Here is a 20,702-nt window from a genome sequence, read left to right as displayed (position 1 = left end):
ACTTAAACTCAGACTATGCTGTGTGCAAACTAGATAGAAAATGTACAAGTGGAAGCTGTCAACTTCTAGGTCAGTGCTTAGTAAGCTGGTCCAGTAAAAAGCAACATTGTGTTGCCTTATCCACTATTGAAGCAGAGTATATAGCCATGGGGGAATGTGCTGTAGGACCGTTGCGGCTGGCTAGAAGGGAGGGTTGGATAGTCTGCAAAAATAAAAATACAACCCTTCTCGACTTTTTAAACTAACACTTACATAAGAATATAAAAGCAATAAAACAGAAAGGAAGAGGCATAAGATATTTACTTGGTTACCGGGGAGGTTGTTAATCCAAGGAATAAAGCTCATACTAGTATCTCCTTCAAGCAGAGAAGTCTCTTACAGCAATGACACACAAAACAAAGAAGCTAAACTACAAATTAAGCGCACAAGTGTTGAAAGAATGGATTGCTTGGAATTATTGAAAAGCTTCTGGACCAAGGCTATATTTATAGCCTTGGTTGGGGCACCCTTGGGTGATAAAACTTTATCACCCAACGTTCAGATCGAGTCAAAACTCGATCTGGTTAAAAACTCGATTCCGGACACTCGGAATTGATCCGAGCGCCCGGACCTGAAAAGTCAACTCTGGTTGACTTTTGGTCCGAGCTTTCTGCTCCGGTTCAGTTTGCCTTTGGTCCGGGTCTTCCGCTCCGGCTCTACTTGCTTGGGCAATCTCTGACATCCGGAATAGGGATCACCCGAACCCAACTTCCGGTCTTCTCGAGCAGGCTTCCGCTCCGGCTTCTCGTCCCTCGGAATCGTCGCGTGCTCCCTTCTCATCCACCAGTATACTCATCCGTAGTCTTCGTCCCTCGGTCGTATCCCGTGCCAACCTTCTCACTAGCTACATCTCTTGCTCCCCGAGCAATCTTCCGCTCTGTCTTCTCATCCCTCGGAACCACTGCACGCTTCCTTATTGTCCACCGGTGTACTCTTCCGCAGCGCCTCGTCCCTCGAACGCACCACGTGCCGTCTTTCTCGCTAGCTGCATCTTCCGCTCGACCCCCTGTGCTCCTAACCTCCTGCACACTTAGACACAAAGTTAAAAACACACAGGACCTAACTTAACTTGTTGATTACACTAAAACAACCTTTGAATTCCAGCAATCTCTTCCTTTTTGATGTGATCAACCCAAGTTAAGCTAGAGTTAAAATAGACTTGAAATAAACAAACTAAATTGCAATTTAGTGCAAAAAGATAAAAAATTGAATTGTCTACCTCCCATAGACTTATACTTTTTCTTTTCCTTTTTTGATCACATAAAAAATTAGGGTTACTAAAAAAATTTAAGTTAAAACTTAGAAAATTAAAAAAAAATAATTTTCTAGAAAACATTTCTAAGTTAAACAAGCGTCTAAGTTAAAAAAAATTCTAACTTAAAAATTTAAGCAACACTTTTTAATGTTTAAAAATTCCAAAAAAAAAAATTCTAAGAAAAATTATTTTTGAAAGAGATTTCTAAGTTTAAAAAAAATTTTAACTTAGGCAAAAATAAAATATTCTTTAAGCATTTTTCTAAGTTAAAAATTTACTTAAAAAATTTTTTTGAACATAAGAAAACTTTTTAAAGAAAATTTCTAAGTTTAAAAAGAATTCGAAAACTTGAAAAATTTGCAATATTTTTCAAATAACATTTAGACAGAAGTAAGTTTTGAAAATTTTTCTAAGTGAAAATTTTTCTAAAAAAAAATTTACGCAAAAATTTCCTAAGTAAAAATTAAAATAAAAATTCTAAATTGAAAAAAAAATATTTGAATAACATTTTAAAGCATTAATTAATTCTATTTTTAATGCTTTGCCAGAAAGTTAATTAAATATTTCATTTCAATATTTTGGCTTCCAAGTAGTGATGAGACACTAGACCTTCTTGGTTATTGGAGCAACAACCACTTCCTTAGACAAAGCCCCATAAAGAAACTATTTGTTTAATTTTCTCGCTGAAAGCTCTAATTCTAATTAATTTTTTAGTTTAAGCAAGATTTAGGAACACAATATAGGTTCCAACCTACTCAATTAACCAAAAATTTCTTAGGGACATATTTTCTTGAAATATTCCTAATTTGTCCTTAGTGAAATCTAAAATACCAGTTTAAATTATTAAATCTTCTAAAACTTGTATTAGATAAGCATGCATTATTTTTCAAGTTATTTACTTGAATTTTGAAATCTTCATTTTCTGATTTAACTTTAGCAATTTCTAATTCTAATCTTTTAAAATCTTGTAACGGACAAGATTTATTTAGAATTAATTTCAATTCTTTATTTTCCTTTTCTAGCATGTAACAGTCTTTATTTAATAACTTTACAAATTTAAACATTTGGTTAGGTGGTAGAGAACATACCTGACTTACCTTGTCACCTACTGATACTCCCCTGTTGAGCTACTTTCTTCCGAAGACTCTCCCCCTTCATCGATGCTCTCGATGTTCATTGAGGATGAGTTTGCTTCGTCTTCTGGAAGGTACTCGGCTATTAAGGTTGTTCCGACGATTTCCTCGGTTTCAGATTCTTCTAATGATGATTGGGTGACCATTGAGGAGTTGGATGAGGCTTCTTTTGGTTCTTTATGTAGCTTTAAGAACTTTTCCCAAAGTTCTTTTGCACTTTGATAATCGTCGATTTTGTCGAGATCTTCAACCGGTAGTACGCTCAAAAGGTGAAATTTGGCCTTACCATTTGATGCTAAAATCATCACGCTGCTTCTTGGTACAGAGGCGTTTTTCAATTTCTTCTCCATTCATGTTCTTCGGTGCTTCATAACCATTTTCCATAATTAATAAAATACAAATATCTATTTTCATAAATACCTCCATTCGTCGCTTCCAAAATACGAACTCCCCCTCGAATGTTGGTGGGTAGACGTTAGCTCCGACCATCGTTTTGTCGTTTCAATTGGTGGTTAGTCCTTCTGAGGTGTCTCGGCTCTGATACCACTTGTAGGGTCATTGCAGCCGGCTAGAAGAGGGTTGGATAGCCTGTAAAAATAAAAATACAACCCTTCTCGACTTTTCAAACTAACACTTGCATAAGAATATAAAAGCAATAAAATAGAAAGGAAGAGACACAAGATATTTACTTGGTTACAACTGGGAAGGTTGTTAATACAAGGAATAAAGCTCACACTAGTATCTCCTTCAGGCAGAGAAGTCTCTTACAACAATAACGCACAAAACAAAGAAGCTAAACTACAAATTAAGCACACAAGTGTTGAAAGAATGGATTGCTTGGAATTGTTGAAAAGCTTCTGGACCAAGACTATATTTATAGCCTTAGTCGGGGCGCCCCGAAAGGATTCCGGGCGCCTTGGGGGGATAAAACTTTATCCTCCAATGTTTAGATCGAGTCAAAACTCGATATGGTCAAAAAATCGATTCCGGGCACCCAGAATTGATCCGGGAGCTTGGACCTAAAAAGTTAACTCTAGTTGACTTTTGGTCCAGGCTTTCTACTCCGGTTCAGTCTGCTTGGGTGATCTCTGACATCCGGAATAGAGCTCACCCGAACCCAACTTCCGGTCTTCTCGAGCAGGCTTCCGCTTCAACTTCTCGTCCCTCGAAATTATCGCGTGCCCCCTTCTCGTCCACCAGCATACTCATTCGCAATCTTCATCCCTTGGTTGTATCCCGAGCCGACCTTCTCGCTAGCTACGTCTCTTGCTCCCCGAGCAATCTTCCGCTTCGGCTTCTCGTCTCTCGGAACCACCACACACTTCCTTCTCGTCCGTCGATGTACTCTTCCGCAGCGCCTCGTCTCTTGGACGCACCACGTGTCATCCTTTTCGCTAGCTGCGTCTTCCGCTCGACCCCCTGCGCTCCTAAGCTCCTGCACACTTAGACACAAAGTTAAAAACACACAGGACTTAACTTAACTTGTTGATCACACCAAAACAACCTTGAGGTTCGAACATGTGCATCTCAATTATTATGGATGATGCACACTTTAAGAGATTATCAATTAGAATATAAAAATATAAAAATTTCAATTAATAACATAATCTCAATCAATTTAACTAAAAATCTAATACACTACTGAAGGGCTAAACACATAGAGGTTAAGCATCACTTTATAAGGGATCATGTAGTTAGGGGTTATATTGTACTTGACTATGTTGAGTCCAAGTCAATCTAGCATACATTTTGATAAAACCCTTGCTTGAACTCAAGTTCAGTATACTTAGAAGATAGTTAGGTATGTGCTTAGTAGAATAGATTCAAAATAAAATATTTTTAAAATCATTTTTTATTACTATGTTGTCTTTTTCAAAAGTTATGGTTTTCAAAATTATTTTTTCAAAATCAGCTTGATTTTAAAATTTTAGAATAAAATCATTTTTATTTTCTTCAAAACTCCTAATTTACTAAAAAGTATGTACCCCTACGTTTCAACCAGAGCATCTCACAAGCTCACTAGGAATATGCTTGTATATAAAAAACACTTAGAATGATGTGAGATGCATAGGGTATTGCCTGGACTTTATAATGCTTATGTCTATACTATAAATACCAATTCAAATTGATTAAGTTGAGTCATCCTTTTTAGTCAAAACTAACTGGATCACATACTTAACTTGACTAACCAAGTGAACGTTACTACCTTATGGTAAACAGCTAGTAGCTAAATGTTAGATATTTATTCTAAGAAAAGTAAATGAATGTTTTAAAGTTTAAAAAAAATTCTTTTTTCTTTACTTTGAACCTTACATGCTTGGACTCTAGGATAAGAACCAAGAATTTCCTCCTCAAATATAAAAGCATTCACTTCGATTTTTTTTAAAGCCTATAGATTAAATTTTGTTTCCTCTATTTCTATAATTATTTTTAATATATGTCAAAGGGGGAGTAATAGAAGTTAAGTTTTTCTTAACTAAAGTTTTATAAAAATCTTTTTAAAGCTGATTTATAAAGCTAAGTACTTAAACTAAGTTTTTTAAAAGTACTCAAGTTCTTATCAAAATCTTTTTAAAGCTAAATACTTAAACTAAGTTTTTATAAAAATCTTTTTAAAAGCTTATTTATAAATCTTTTTAAAGCTAAGTAATTAACTAAAATTTTTATAAAAATCTTTTTAAAATGATTTATAAATTTTTTAAAAGCTAAGTACTTAACTAAAATTTTTGTCAAAATCTTTTAAACATAAGTACTTAAACTAAGTCTTTTAAAGCATTTTAGTTTTTATCAAAATAGTTTTAAAACTAAGTACTTAATGAAATTTGTATAAGAAATCTTTTTTAAAAGCTCAGCACTTAACAAAGGTTCTTCACGGCTAAGTTTTTTTTAAAAAAAGGAAAAAAAAGCTAAATGCTATGTTTCAAGGGGGAGTTTTTTAAACTTTTTTTAAAAAATTCTTTATTCCATTTCAAAAACTTAGAAACTTAGGGTGTGTTTGGTTTGCACCGTTTTCATTTTTATTTTCTGGAAAATGCGCATTTTCTAGAAAACAAAAAAAATGACTTTTTGTCATTCTCTGTTTTTCTAGAAAACGCAAGCTATTTTTTTAGAAAACAAGAACGAAAAACGCAAACCAAACACCATTTTTCAGAAAACGCGCGTTTTTCAGAAAATGAAAATGGAAACGATGCAAACCAAATGCACCCTTAGTGTTTTGAAAAAGTTTATACCTACTTGGAAGAATACTTACTTACCTTTACTTGTCATCTATTTGGTTTTACTTATTTTAAATTAACTTTGAATTGTGTTATCATAATTAAAAAATGGGGAGACTGTTGGTGCAAAAAATCATCATATGATCGAACCTAAGTTTTAATTATGGTAAAGGGGTCAATGTTAAGTTGTCATGTGATCTAACAAGTTGAACTAAGTATATGAGAAAGTCCTAAGTGATCTTAGGCAAAGGAAAGTCGTAGCTGTGGTTAGGCAACAAAATCCTAATCCAGGGACTGGGCGAAGTCTTGGCGGGTCAAGGATTTTGGGTAAAATCCTAAAGTCGAGGATTCTAGATGAAAATCCTAGGGGGCATGGATACTAAGTAGAAGACTGGACGAATTGTGAAGCGAACGTCTAGCACGAAGTCTTGAAGTCTCGGACGCTGAGCAAAAGTTTAGTCTGTCTTAAGGACTGGTCTGGCAAAAGGTAAACTCTCCTGAAAGGAGTAGGTGAGGTCGTGTTCCTCGTTGAGGGAACAATAGGCGTTGGTTAAACCTAGGGTTTTCAAAAAATCTAAAAGTTAGAACCGAACAGTTCAGAGACTGTCAAATAGTTTCTTATTCATATTTTATTATGCTAACTTTATTTTACAGGATATATTTGATATTTTGGACTAACGTATCTTGCAGGGAGCGAAAAAGACATAAAAGGCTCAGATAAACAGTGTTCAAGGCTCCTCCGGGGCTACTGGAGGCACCTCGGGAGGCTTGGCTGAAAGCCTGTGCGGAGAGGCACGAAGGCGCCCTCCAAGAGTTTGAAAGTGCCTTGGAGCTGGGATGGAAGGCACCTTCGAACAGATGAAGTTCACAGAAAGCGGAGTTTGTCAATAATGCGGATTTGGGGATAGAAATCTGAGTTGGAGGCACCTTCAATGGGGTTGAAGGTGCCTTCAATAGCTCATAAAAGGAGGCCACGAGCAAATGCTTCGATATAACTCATCTTTGCTTCGATATAACTCATCTTTGCGATCTTTTTCTTGTGTGCTACTCTAAAGACGATCCAACGAAGCCGTAACACTGCTCTAACAACTGAAAGTTTTACTTTCAGAATTTCACGTTGTCGGTATAATTTTAAATTATTGTAATTAAGTTCTGCACTTATAATTCTGCAATTGTAAAGTTTTTCTGAAATTATAGTGATTTTTCAACAAAAGTGATCAACGATCACAGGCCTTGGAGTAAGAATCGTCATACGCTCCGAACCAAGTAAAACTCGGTCTTGTTAGCGTTGTTTCTCTTTTCTTTCTTTCCGTTGCATTATTCTCTATTTTTTAAAAGGTGTAAAAAAGCCACGATCAATTCACCCTCTGTCCTCTAGCACACCTCGATCCTACGTGTTGGACGACAGAAAGTGGAATTTTTACCTCCCATACACCAAAACAAAAAAGTGGATGATGCCCCATTCGTTAGATAAAAAGTCACTGAGAAGGTTTTAAAACCGGAGGATCAGTTTTAAAATCTTTTTCAATGCCACAGAAACGTAAAACAAAATTTTAAATATTTTTTCATCAATTGAATATGAAAATGGAAGGTTTTAAAACTCGAGGATCAATTTTATAGGCCCCTTCGGTGAGGGATTCGCCGGGGTACAACTTGTCGCCGTGATAGGGAACATTGTTGTTGGCCATGGCGGAAGGCAGGAAGAGGCGGAGGAGGACAGCAGCAGCAGAGAGCGGGACAAGGGCAGCCATGGTTAAGCTAGCTGGCTACGGATATATCACTCACTAATTCACTCAAGTGATCGCTTGTTTAGAGCATCATGTCACGTCCATCTATTTATAGATGAGGATCTATAAGAGGAGTTAAATTTACGGTACTTAAAGTATTGTTAATTATATTATAATTAATGGGGGAAAAACAGTTTCAAGGATCATTAATTGCATACAAATTCGTAGTATATGGTAGCATTCAAGTTTCCTTTACTACAATCAAATTATTCATATCGAGTGGTTGTGCTGTCGATAGTCAAAGAATAATTTATCATTGATTCATAGAGAAGTATGACAAAACTAGTTAGCTAGACAACAAATGCCCCTCCGGTTTAGGTTCTATTGGAAATGAAACTCATATATGCTTCTAACCGTTCATGTTCATATATATCGATAAGATATACAGAAAAAGTTATTAACAAAAGACCAAAAAAAATTATACATTGAAATTGATGATTATGATTTATGTAGTAATTATAAATTGGAGATAAGCTAAAGTGCATGTTTTTCAAATGTCAGTATCATAACACATATATGAGAATATCAAATAAATCAATCGTGCTATATATTGACACTAAAGAATATCAAATAAATGGATGCACAAAAAACAGAAGAGGACCCTCATTGCAAAATCAAATTAATAAAGAGAATATCTCTGACTTGCATCATTTATCAAGTATATTGATGCAGCAATATAGGGAGGTCCATCTACACGGGTCAGGTGCTAAGATAGAGGTCAAAGTTAAGATGGTCAACGTCAAGATATCAAAGGACCGAATGGAGGACGATTACAATAGTCGGTCGGGACAGTCCAATTCGGAATAATATGACAAGATAATCAGATGATCAATATGGAGCAACAGAACGCCAAGAAGACCGGAGAGCTTTTCCGATCGTGGAGGTCACACTACTACACAATCACCACAATGAAGAGCAATTGAGACAGAGCGGAGGGGTCTTGGCCGAGCGACTACTCCACTTGGCCAAGCAGTAGGATTGTGGTTGTATCACTTGATATCCTTCTGGGAGATAATGTCGCTGACATGAGACATGGTCGACAGGCGGATTGTACTGTGAAAGTTTCTACTCTCTTGTCAGGGATATGCATGCCCTGTTAAGGTATGATGTTAGAGGTACTTTTCTAACATGTATCTTTATGGGACATATTGGAGAATGTGCCCATGCCTCGAGGAGTGTGCACGTCATCCACAGGGCTCTATATAAAAGGAGGTCCATCACCAGCGGAGATACACGTAATTCACTGTTTGCGCCTACGTTGTTGTTGCTCCGCTTTCCTTCTATACTTCCGGTGACTGACTTAAGCGTCGGAGGCCAAAGCTGGGGACCCCTTCCATGGCTCGACACTGACATTACTTATTTTGTAGAACGGAGCGAGCTCTACAGTCGGTCAGTGAAGCCGCCACATCCCCAGCTTTCCACCTTCCCACTTTCGGACAGGATTATTTTGGCGCCGTCTGTGGGAACGTAACTTGCATCCGAACGAGAAGATGGAGGATGCTGGACGATTCATCACTGTGACACTGACGCAAGAGGAGCTCGACATGCTAATACAAGCTCGAGCGGCAAAAATAGTGGAGCAACAATAACACAGGCACTGGCTGAGCGCCAAGCGCAGGAATTCGCAGCATCAGCCGCTGGTCGACCGGCTGAACACAGAGACCGAACGGATCAAATATCCACTCAAGGGAAGAACAAGAAGTCGACTGACACGTATGGGGAAGCGACCAATGCGCTGATCCCCTTCCATCGAGCACTATTCAGGATCCCATCGGAGGAACGGGGCCGAGCGGACAAGGATCGAGGGTCTTCCTCAGATGATGCACCCGTTCGGAACGCGAGAAAGGGGAAGGCACCAAGGGACGATAATTCACCCGAGTGGATCAATCGACAACTTCTACAGGGGATTCTGAATGATCCTCTGCCTAGACATTACACTCCACTGACGATCGGGGAATATAACGGAAGCACTGATCCAAATGATTACTTGGCTAAGTTCGACAACGTAGCCACACTTCATTAGTACATTAATAGGGTGAAGTGTCGGGTCTTCCTCTCCAAGCATCAGAAGTCAAAAAGAAGAAAAAGAGAAGCTGGAAGCTATTTATACCTTGCAGGTTACAGGCTATATATACCCAGCAGCTTGAAGGCGCCTCCATCAGCATTGGAGGCGCCTCCAGCTTGAAGGCGCCTTCAATGCCTGTTGGAGGCGCCTCGGACCTGGCCAAAGTGGCCGTTGAGCTGTGGATAGAGTTCTATCCGCACACTCCCGTGGAGGCACCTTGGACCTGTTGGTTGCTACTCGGAAAACCTAGAGGTTCCACTGTACAAAAATTTTGTACAAAGGTCTGAACCTTTTCCTAGCTACCATGTGTTCTTTTAAATTAAATTTTGGATCGCCTGCGTAACTTAACACGTTTGATCCAAAACTTAATCTATTTGTTCTTTTAGGTTTTGACTTGGATCTCCTGCGGAACTTAACACGTTCGACCCAAGTCACCTTAAGTTATTAATTCCATTAAATATTAATTTCCATAATTGGTTCCCAGTACTGACGTGGCGAGGCACATGGCCTTCTTGGATATGGGAGCAACCACCACCGACTAGACAAAACCTTTTATGGAAAGCTAATATTTAATTTCCTAAAATAACTTTAGGTTAACCAAAGAGAACAATCAAATCACAAGGAAAAGAAAGAAACAAAAGAACACAATTTCGAAAAACCATATTCGAAACACTAGAACGTAAGCCTCTTGTATTTAGTATTATTTCCAAAAATAACTAGTATGATGCGGAAAGAAAAATTACTAGTTATACCTTTTAGAAAAACCTCTTGATCTTCTACCGTATTCCTCTTCTTATCCCGGACGTCGTGTGGGCGACGATCTTCCGAGACGAGAACCACCACGCACCTTCTTCTTCTCCAAGCAAGGTTCGGCCACAAGAAGAACCACCTCCAAGGAAGAAGAACTTGATCACCACCAATACTCCAAGGGATCTTCAAGATGAGGCTTCCTCCTCTTCTTCTTCTCCTTCCTAGGTCCGGCCACCAACAAGAGCTCCAAGAGATGTATGGTTCGGCCACCAAAAGAGAAGAGAGGAGAAAGGCTAGGGCCGGCCACAAGAAGAAGAAAAGAGGGAGAGAAAAATTATAGAGTTGTTTTCCATGAAGCCTCCTCTACCCCCTCTTTTATAATCCTTGGTCTTGGCAAATAAGGAAAAATTAATAAAACCTTCCTTAATTCTTTTGCCATGAAAAAGAAAAATTAATTAATTAAAAAATAATTTCCTTTTTCCAACTTATTTGGCCGGCCACCACAATCCACAAATCAAGGAAAGTTTTAATTAAAACAAAAATTAAAACTTCCTAATTTATTTCTAGAAATTTATAAAAATTTCTCCAATAATTTTATCCCTTCATGATTGGTTAATAAAAAGGAAATTTTATAAATTAAAATATTTCTTTTAAACATGTGGATAAAAAGAAAGTTATCTCTAAAAATTAAAATCTCTTTTAATCTACAAATAAGGAAAGATATCAAATCTTTTCTTAATCTTTTGTAGAAACTTATAAAAGAGATTATTTAATTTTAAACTCTCTTTTAAATCATGAACATGATTAAAATTGAAAGTTTTCTTAAAATTTAAAATCCTCCTTTAATCAACAAATAAGGAAAGATTTCAAATTTTAAACTCTCTTTTAAACATGTAGATGATTTACAAATAAAGAAAGTTTTTACCAAAAATTAAAATCATCCTTTTAAACTACAAATAAGGAAAGAGATTAATCTCTTCTCTTAATCTTTTGTAGAAAGTTATAAAAGGAAATTTTTAATTTTTAAACTTTCTTTTAAAATCATGATATCCACATAAGAAATAATTTTAATAAAAATCCTTTTTAATATTCTAGTGGTCGGCCACCTAAGCTTGGGACCCAAGCTTTGGCCGGCCACCTACATGGCTCATCCATTTGGTCTTGGCCGGCCCTAGCTTGGGTTCCAAGCTAGCTTGGCCGGCCCCATTGGATGGGTAAGAAGGTGGGTATGCGGTGAGTATAAATCTCTATATACTAGAGGCTACGATAGGGACCGAGAGGAGGAATTGGTTTTGGTCTCCCGATGAAATTAAGCATCCCGTGTTCGCCCCGAACACACAACTTAATTTCATCAATAATAATTCATTCCACTAAAGAACTATTATTGAACTACCGCACCAATCCCAAATTACATTTTGGGCTCCTTCTTATTATGAGTGTGTTAGTCTCCCTGTGTTTAAGATAACAAATGTCCACTAATTAAGTTATTGACAACTCACTTAATTAATATCTAGCTCCAAGAGTAGTACCACTCAACTTCATCGTCATGTCGGACTAAGTCCACCTGCAGGGTTTAACATGACAATCCTTATGAGCTCCTCTTGGGGACATTCTCAACCTAGATCACTAGGACACAGTTTCCTTCTATAATCAACAACACACACTATAAGTGATATTATTTCCCAACTTATCGGGCTTATTGATTCATCGAACTAAATCTCACCCATTGATAAATTAAAGAAATAAATATCAAATATATGTGCTTGTTATTATATTAGGATTAAGAGCACACACTTCCATAATAACTGAGGTCTTTGTTTCTTTATAAAATCAGTATAAAAGAAACGACCTCTAATGGTCCTACTCAATACACTCTAAGTGTACTAGTGTAATTATATAGTTAAGATAAACTAATACCTAATTATACTATGACCTTCCAATGGTTTGTTCCTTTCCATTATGGTCGTGAGCTACTGTTTATAATTTATAAGGTACTGATAACATGATCCTCTGTGTGTGACACCACACACCATGTTATCTACAATATAAATTAATTGAACAACTACATTTATCATAAATGTAGACATTTGACCAATGTGATTCTTATTTCTAGATAAATGTTTATACCAAAAGCTAGGCTTTTAGTATACACTCTTACAATCTCCCACTTATACTAAAAGACTAAGCTGCCATATCTGCTGCCATACATCTAATTTCCAACCCTTCAACATGTTCATCAAAAGCTCTCGCCTTAAGGACCTTAGTGAAAAGATCTATAGGTCATCATCTGATGCATTCTAGGCAGCAACAACTTCTCCTCGTTTATACGATTTCTCGTATTGGGTGGTACTTGCGCTCTATTGTGTTTACTTGCCTTATAGACTTATGGTTTCTTCGAGTTTGCTACTGCACCAACATTATTACAATAAATTGTAATAATCTTTGGACAAACCAGAAATCATATCTAAGTCTATCTTGAGGTTATTGAGTCATTCAGCTTTTATGGCTACCTTAGAGGCTTGCCATATACTAAGCTTCTATGGTGGAGTTCAGAAAAACACCTATGCTTATCACTCTTCCATAGTTATGACTTTACCTCCTAAAGTAAACACAAAACCCCGAAGTTGACTTATTATTGTCCCTTTCCGATTGGAAGTCAAAATCCATGCAACCCACAAGGACCAAATTGACTGCCTTATAAGCTAGCATATATTCTCTAGTGCCTCTAAGGTACTTTAATATATGCTTTACTGCAGTCCAATGTCCTTGTCTAGGGTTACTTTGATATCTGCTAACTATGTCCTTGGCAAAACAGATTTCTGATCTCGTGCATAGCATACATTAGGTTGTCTAACTGCCGAAGCATAAAGAACTGCCTATATGTCCTCAATCTCCTTTGATGTCATCGGAGACATCTCTTTAGATAAAGGCACTCCATCCTTAAAAGGTAAGAAACCTTTCTAGGAGTTTTGCATGCTTAAAACGAGCAAGGATTTTTCCGATGTATCAAGCTTGGGATAAGTAAAATATTCTCTTCTTGCGATCCCTTATTACTTTGATCTCAAGAATATATACATTCTCCCAAGTCCTTTATATCAAATTATTTGGACAACCATACCCTTACTTCTGACAACATTTTGATATTGTTTCCAACTACCAAAAATGTTATCTACGTATAGTACAAGAAATACCACCACGCTTCCATCACACCTTTTGTATACACAAGACTTATCCGGTTACTAAATCCATAGACTTTGATAAACCGGATGTTCTAAGACCTTGAAGCTTTACCTCAGTCCATAGACTGATTGAGCTTACACACAAGATGCTCTTAGCCCTTTGCAATGAACCCTTCTGGTTGCTTTATATGGATGCTTTCTTCAAGACTTCCATTAAGGAATGTTATTTTGACATCCACTTGCCAAATAGATAAAAGAATCCGGATAGACTTAAGCATGGCTACCAGTGAAAAAGTTTCTTTTCATCAAGCCTTGCTTTGAAAGTTACTACCTTCCTGTCTATCCCTCTTTTCCTATTATAGACCTTTTAACACCCAACGGCTTTTACACCATTTGGTGATTCTACAAGCTTCCAGATTTTATTAGAATACATATATTCTAATTCTTTTATTCATTACTCTTTGCCAAGATGCTGCATCTTTATCTTGGAGTGCTTCATCATATGACCGGAGATCAGGTTCATGTCCTCCAGGGATCGAGTCCAAAAACTCTCCCAAAACATGAACCTATTTAGGTTGCCTAACAACCCTCCCACTACGACAAGACACTTTCTGCAATTGTGTATCAATTTGTGATACGTGTTGCGCAGTTTTCTTGTGGTATCTCATCTTGTACAGTTGGTACTAGGTTAGACATGTCCTTTATTATTTCCTTAAGAACAAATTTACTTATGAGCACATGGTTCATTATATAGTCCTTTTTCTAAAAATCAGTCATTGATGCTAACAATGACCTTCTGATTTTTAAGACTACAAACCTACTTTTGTTTATCTAGGATAACTTACAAACAAGTGAACTCCTATCCAACTTATCATTGTCTCTCTTTAACATATGTGCTGGATTACCCGAATCCGAATATGCTTCAAAATAGGTTTTCACCTATTCAGCAATTCTATATGAGTAGAGAGTTCTAACTTGGAAGGTACTATGTTCACTTTCGTTTTCAGAGTTTATCCTTAAAACAAATTTGGTAATTTTCTGAATAACTCATCATCTATCTAATTATTTCATAAGAGTCCTTTACCTTCTTTCTACTACACCATTCTGTTGGGGTGTACCAGGTGCAGTTAGTTGGGATTGAAATCCAACTTCGATAAGTGACTCCTAAAATCTCTCAAGAGGTACTTGCCACTACGATCTTCCATAGTGACTTTTACTTTAACATTTCTCCGCATCAGCCTTGTACTCTTTGAACTAATCAAAGCACTTAGTCTTGCGGCACATTAAGTAAATGTATTTGTATCTTGAATAGTTGTCTATAAAATAGACGAAATATTCGATACTACCTCTTGTCTGGATTGTCATAGGATCACACAAATCAGAATGAACCAATTCCAATATATCTTTGACTCCATTCCCCTTAGACTTAAAAGCTTCTTGGTTATTTTTCCTTTCAAGTAAGACTCGTAGGTTGGAAAGATTTCCACTACTAATGAACACAAAAGTTCATCAGCTACCAATGAATCCTACTTAAGTTAATATAACCTAGCTTTAGATGCCAAAGATATAATTGGTTCATTTCCGAAGGTTGCTTTCTCTTAAAATTAGAAGATGTGTTACTAATTTCCATTTGTTGCATCGTGGGAGTTATTGGATTATAAATTGTCAACCATCATACCAGAATAGATAACTTTCCTATTTTTCTTGATAACAACTTTGTTATCAAAATAGACACAATATCTATAATAGTTTAGAAACTGAAATCAGGTTCTTTCTAAACTTGGTACGTAAAGACAATTACTTAAAATCCATATTTTATTCTTATCAAAGGATAAACATCTCTCACTGCAACAACTACCACTTTTACAGTAGTGCTCATGTGGACGGTGATTTACCTTTCATTTAGTTGTCGGGTTTCCTGGAACCCTGAATTGCAGACATGATTAATGGCATCTTGTATCTACACTCCAGGTTCTGGTAGATAACACCACTAGACATGTTTCAACTAATGAATTAAATACACCTAAATTGTTCTTAGTTCTAAGAAGACAATCTACCTTAATGTCCAAGTCCTATTTCCAATCATTACAATTGGGACTACTAAGTCTTTTTCTATAGTATGACTACTAGGGATTGACAAACATCCTAAGAATCACAAAAATATTTGGTCAAGATCAACTCCTTAAAATCTCCATGAATTTTGTATATACAAAATCGAAGAGGAGATTTTATTCATTAATTTTATTATCTCGTCAACTTTACTTTATGACGAATAAAATTAATAGTTGATCTGTCTTTGATCAAATATTTGATCAAAACTCTTTGAATTTAAAATAACATTGATTCCTCAAATAATATTATTTAAATTCACCAACACCTCAAACACCGTGAATTTTGCATGCCACGTTAGTGTGGACGTATACAAAATTTAAACATATGTAAGAGGAGGGTTTTACCCATTAATTATCTTGTCAATAAATCTTTATGACAAATAAAATTACCTCAAACACCGTAAATTTTGTATGCCACGTTAGTGTGGACGTATACAAAATCAAACATTTGTAAGAGGGGTTTTTAATTTTATTATCTTGTCAACCTTTTCATTTGACAAATTAATAGTTGGTTTTCTTCGGTCACACAAATAATAGCAGTGACTCCGATGGGGAGGATACTATTAGACATGCCTAAGTATATACCATTACTTGACACTAAGTCCATTAATAAGATTATGCCCATTCCGTTGGGGAAGATCACACGCTCTTAATTAACTTCCTATAGTCATCCAAAATTGGAAGTCTGTTCTAGTGATCCACAAACAAGCTCATCCGTTATGGAGGAAGGCACTCAGAGCCAACGCGCAAGCTTGTTTGCATCACTTACAAACCAGTAATGGAGACCATGGGATTTATTTAAAAATCCCTCTCCCACTTAGTTATTTATAAACGAGGAATTTTAACTATACTAGTCTATGTATACTAACATACACACACAACACAATATAAAAGCAATAAATAGAAAATCTAATTTTCAACTATTATGGCTTTTATCTATTGCTGTCCTCCGTGTGTCACCAACCCTAGCTGCTGCCATCTTTGGCCACTGCCACCGGGTCTAGTTGTCGCATCCATCTTGCTCCTTGTTCCGCTGCGCCTCTGGTCCTCAAAAAGTTCCACGCCTTGCAAGATTCGATTCGCGACATATATAGAATTTTTACATTTTTCGATCCTATATTCCTCGAAGGAATGTACATGTATCTAGATCAAAAAATAAAATCCTAATAAAACTAAATACAGCCTCTGCTGTATTTTATAATACAATCATGCACACACAATAAAATGCCCTTGACATGTCCAAGGGTCCAATCACACACATAATAACTATAAGCCATAATAGTTGGATCCTGCATCCACAAAGTTAGCACATCCTACTATTATCCTGCCTAAATTATGTATGACATGTGCATAATTAAACTAATACCAAATACACAGAGGCAAATCCCTAGCTCTGATACCAATTGTTGGTTGCTACTCGGAAAACCTAGAGGTTCCACTGTACAAAAATTTTGTACAAAGCTCTGAACCTTTTCCTAGCTACCATATGTTCTTTTAAATTAAATTTTGGATCGCCTGCGGAACTTAACACGTTTGATCCAAAACTTAATCTATTTGTTCTTTTAGGTTTTGACTTGGATCTCCTGCGGAACTTAACACGTTCGACCCAAGTCACCTTAAGTTATTAATTCCATTAAATATTAATTTCCATAATTGGTTCCCAGTACTGACGTGGCGAGGCACATGGCCTTCTTGGATATGGGAGCAACCACCACCGACTAGACAAAACCTTTTATGGAAAGCTAATATTTAATTTCCTAAAATAACTTTAGGTTAACCAAAGAGAACAATCAAATCACAAGGAAAAGAAAGAAACAAAAGAACACAATTTCGAAAAACCATATTCGAAACACTAGAACGTAAGCCTCTTGTATTTAGTATTATTTCCACAAATAACTAGTATGATGCGGAAAGAAAAATTACTAGTTATACCTTTTAGAAAAACCTCTTGATCTTCTACCGTATTCCTCTTCTTATCCCGGACGTCGTGTGGGCGACGATCTTCCGAGACGAGAACCACCACGCACCTTCTTCTTCTCCAAGCAAGGTTCGGCCACAAGAAGAACCACCTCCAAGGAAGAAGAACTTGATCACCACCAATACTCCAAGGGATCTTCAAGATGAGGCTTCCTCCTCTTCTTCTTCTCCTTCCTAGGTCCGGCCACCAACAAGAGCTCCAAGAGATGTATGGTTCGGCCACCAAAAGAGAAGAGAGGAGAAAGGCTAGGGCCGGCCACAAGAAGAAGAAAAGAGGGAGAGAAAAATTATAGAGTTGTTTTCCATGAAGCCTCCTCTACCCCCTCTTTTATAATCCTTGGTCTTGGCAAATAAGGAAAAATTAATAAAACCTTCCTTAATTCTTTTGCCATGAAAAAGAAAAATTAATTAATTAAAAATTAATTTCCTTTTTCCAACTTATTTGGCCGGCCACCACAAATCAAGGAAAGTTTTAAACAAAATTAAAACTTCCTAATTTATTTCTAGAAATTTATAAAAAATTTCTCCAATAATTTTATCCCTTCATGATTGGTTAATAAAAAGGAAATTTTATAAATTAAAATATTTCTTTTAAACATGTGGATAAAAAGAAAGTTATCTCTAAAAATTAAAATCTCTTTTAATCTACAAATAAGGAAAGATATCAAATCTTTTCTTAATCTTTTGTAGAAACTTATAAAAGAGATTATTTAATTTTAAACTCTCTTTTAAATCATGAACATGATTAAAATTGAAAGTTTTCTTAAAATTTAAAATCCTCCTTTAATCAACAAATAAGGAAAGATTTCAAATTTTAAACTCTCTTTTAAACATGTAGATGATTTACAAATAAGGAAAGTTTTTACCAAAAATTAAAATCATCCTTTTAAACTACAAATAAGGAAAGAGATTAATCTCTTCTCTTAATCTTTTGTAGAAAGTTATAAAAGGAAATTTTTAATTTTTAAACTTTCTTTTAAAATCATGATATCCACATAAGAAATAATTTTAATAAAAATCCTTTTTAATATTCTAGTGGTCGGCCACCTAAGCTTGGGACCCAAGCTTTGGCCGACCACCAACTTGGCTCATCCATTTGGTCTTGGCCGGCCCTAGCTTGGGTTCCAAGCTAGCTTGGCCGGCCCCATTGGATGGGTAAGAAGGTGGGTATGTGGTGAGTATAAATCTCAATATACAAGAGGCTACGATAGGGACCGAGAGGAGGAATTGGTTTTGGTCTCCCGATGAAATTAAGCATCCCGTGTTCGCCCCGAACACACAACTTAATTTCATCAATAATAATTCATTCCACTAAAGAACTATTATTGAACTACCGCACCAATCCCAAATTACATTTTGGGCTCCTTCTTATTATGAGTGTGTTAGTCTCCCTGTGTTTAAGATAACAAATGTCCACTAATTAAGTAAGTTACTGACAACTCACTTAATTAATATCTAGCTCCAAGAGTAGTACCACTCAACTTCATCGTCATGTCGGACTAAGTCCACCTGCAGGGTTTAACATGACAATCCTTATGAGCTCCTCTTGGGGACATTCTCAACCTAGATCACTAGGACACAGTTTCCTTCTATAATCAACAACACACACTATAAGTGATATTATTTCCCAACTTATCGGGCTTATTGATTCATCGAACTAAATCTCACCCATTGATAAATTAAAGAAATAAATATCAAATATATGTGCTTGTTATTATATTAGGATTAAGAGCACACACTTCCATAATAACTGAGGTCTTTGTTTCTTTATAAAATCAGTATAAAAGAAACGACCTCTAATGGTCCTACTCAATACACTCTAAGTGTACTAGTGTAATTATATAGTTAAGATAAACTAATACCTAATTATACTATGACCTTCCAATGGTTTGTTCCTTTCCATTATGGTCGTGAGCTACTGTTTATAATTTATAAGGTACTGATAACATGATCCTCTGTGTGTGACACCACACACCATGTTATCTACAATATAAATTAATTGAACAACTACATTTATCATAAATGTAGACATTTGACCAATGTGATTCTTATTTCTAGATAAATGTTTATACCAAAAGCTAGGCTTTTAGTATACACTCTTACAGGACCCTCGTTGGAGGCGCCTTGGAGCTTCGGGATAGAGTTTCCAGGGGCTATAAAAAGACCCCTGGAGTTAGGAATTGAATAACAACTCAAGCAATCAATTGTGTAGTCTTTCCTAGCAATAGTTCTGAGCTTCCAAAGTGTAAAAGGCTTCTCCGCCTTCAGCAAAGGAGATTTTTCTACTGCCCTGGATTAACAACCTCCTTGGTTCTAACCAGGTTAAATCCTGTCTACTACTTAATTTCTATTTCTTTGCTTATTTTTATTTTACCATTGCTTTTCTGAGTTGAAACCCGAGGAGGGTATAGTTAATTTTTGTTTGCAGCAATTCACCCCCCTTTTGCCGACCTCCGCTACACCTACAATTGGTATCAGAGCCAGACCGCCTCAGAAGAACTAACCGCCAACTGACGCACAACGATCAAGACGATGGCCGGAGCGAATATTCATCCCCCGAAGTTCGACGGAGACTTCGCAAAGTTGAAACACCGGATGGAGGTATTTTTTAAAACCGAATTTGATATTTGTTTAATAATGAAATATGGCTATGCAGTCCCAAAAGATAAGGAAAAATACACCTGGACGAAAAAGGAACAAGCAGACTTCATCACCAACGGAAAAGCTGAATACCACCTCCTCAGCGTTCTGCCACCTCAGGAGGTAAGTCGGATCGGAAGCTACGACTCCGTGAAAGATATCTGGGAGAAATTCCTGGAGCTTCACGAAGGTACCTCCGAAGCGAAGCTGGTGCGGCGCGACATTCTCCGAACCCAGTTGACGAACCTCCGGATGAACCAAGGCGAAAAGATAGCGCAACTCCAAGCGAGAATCAAAGAGCTGATCACTCAACTCAACAACCTTAGAGAAGAAGTAACGAACCGGGACTCCATCCGGTACGCGCTCAACGCCTTCCCAAGAACTCCCGAGTGGGCCTCCTTAGTAGATGCTTTCTACATCTCTAAGGACTTCGAGGTAAGTACTTTAGAACAATTATTTTCTACTTTTGAACTTCACGAATCTCGAGTTGCAGAGCCCAACGGAGTAGAGAAGACCAGTCAGAACATTGCCTTAAAGGCAAAAATAAACGG

The sequence above is a fragment of the Zingiber officinale genome, chromosome 4B (assembly GCF_018446385.1).
Source record: "Zingiber officinale cultivar Zhangliang chromosome 4B, Zo_v1.1, whole genome shotgun sequence".
NCBI classification, from domain to species: Eukaryota; Viridiplantae; Streptophyta; class Magnoliopsida; order Zingiberales; family Zingiberaceae; genus Zingiber; species Zingiber officinale.
This window is presented reverse-complemented; position numbering follows the sequence as displayed.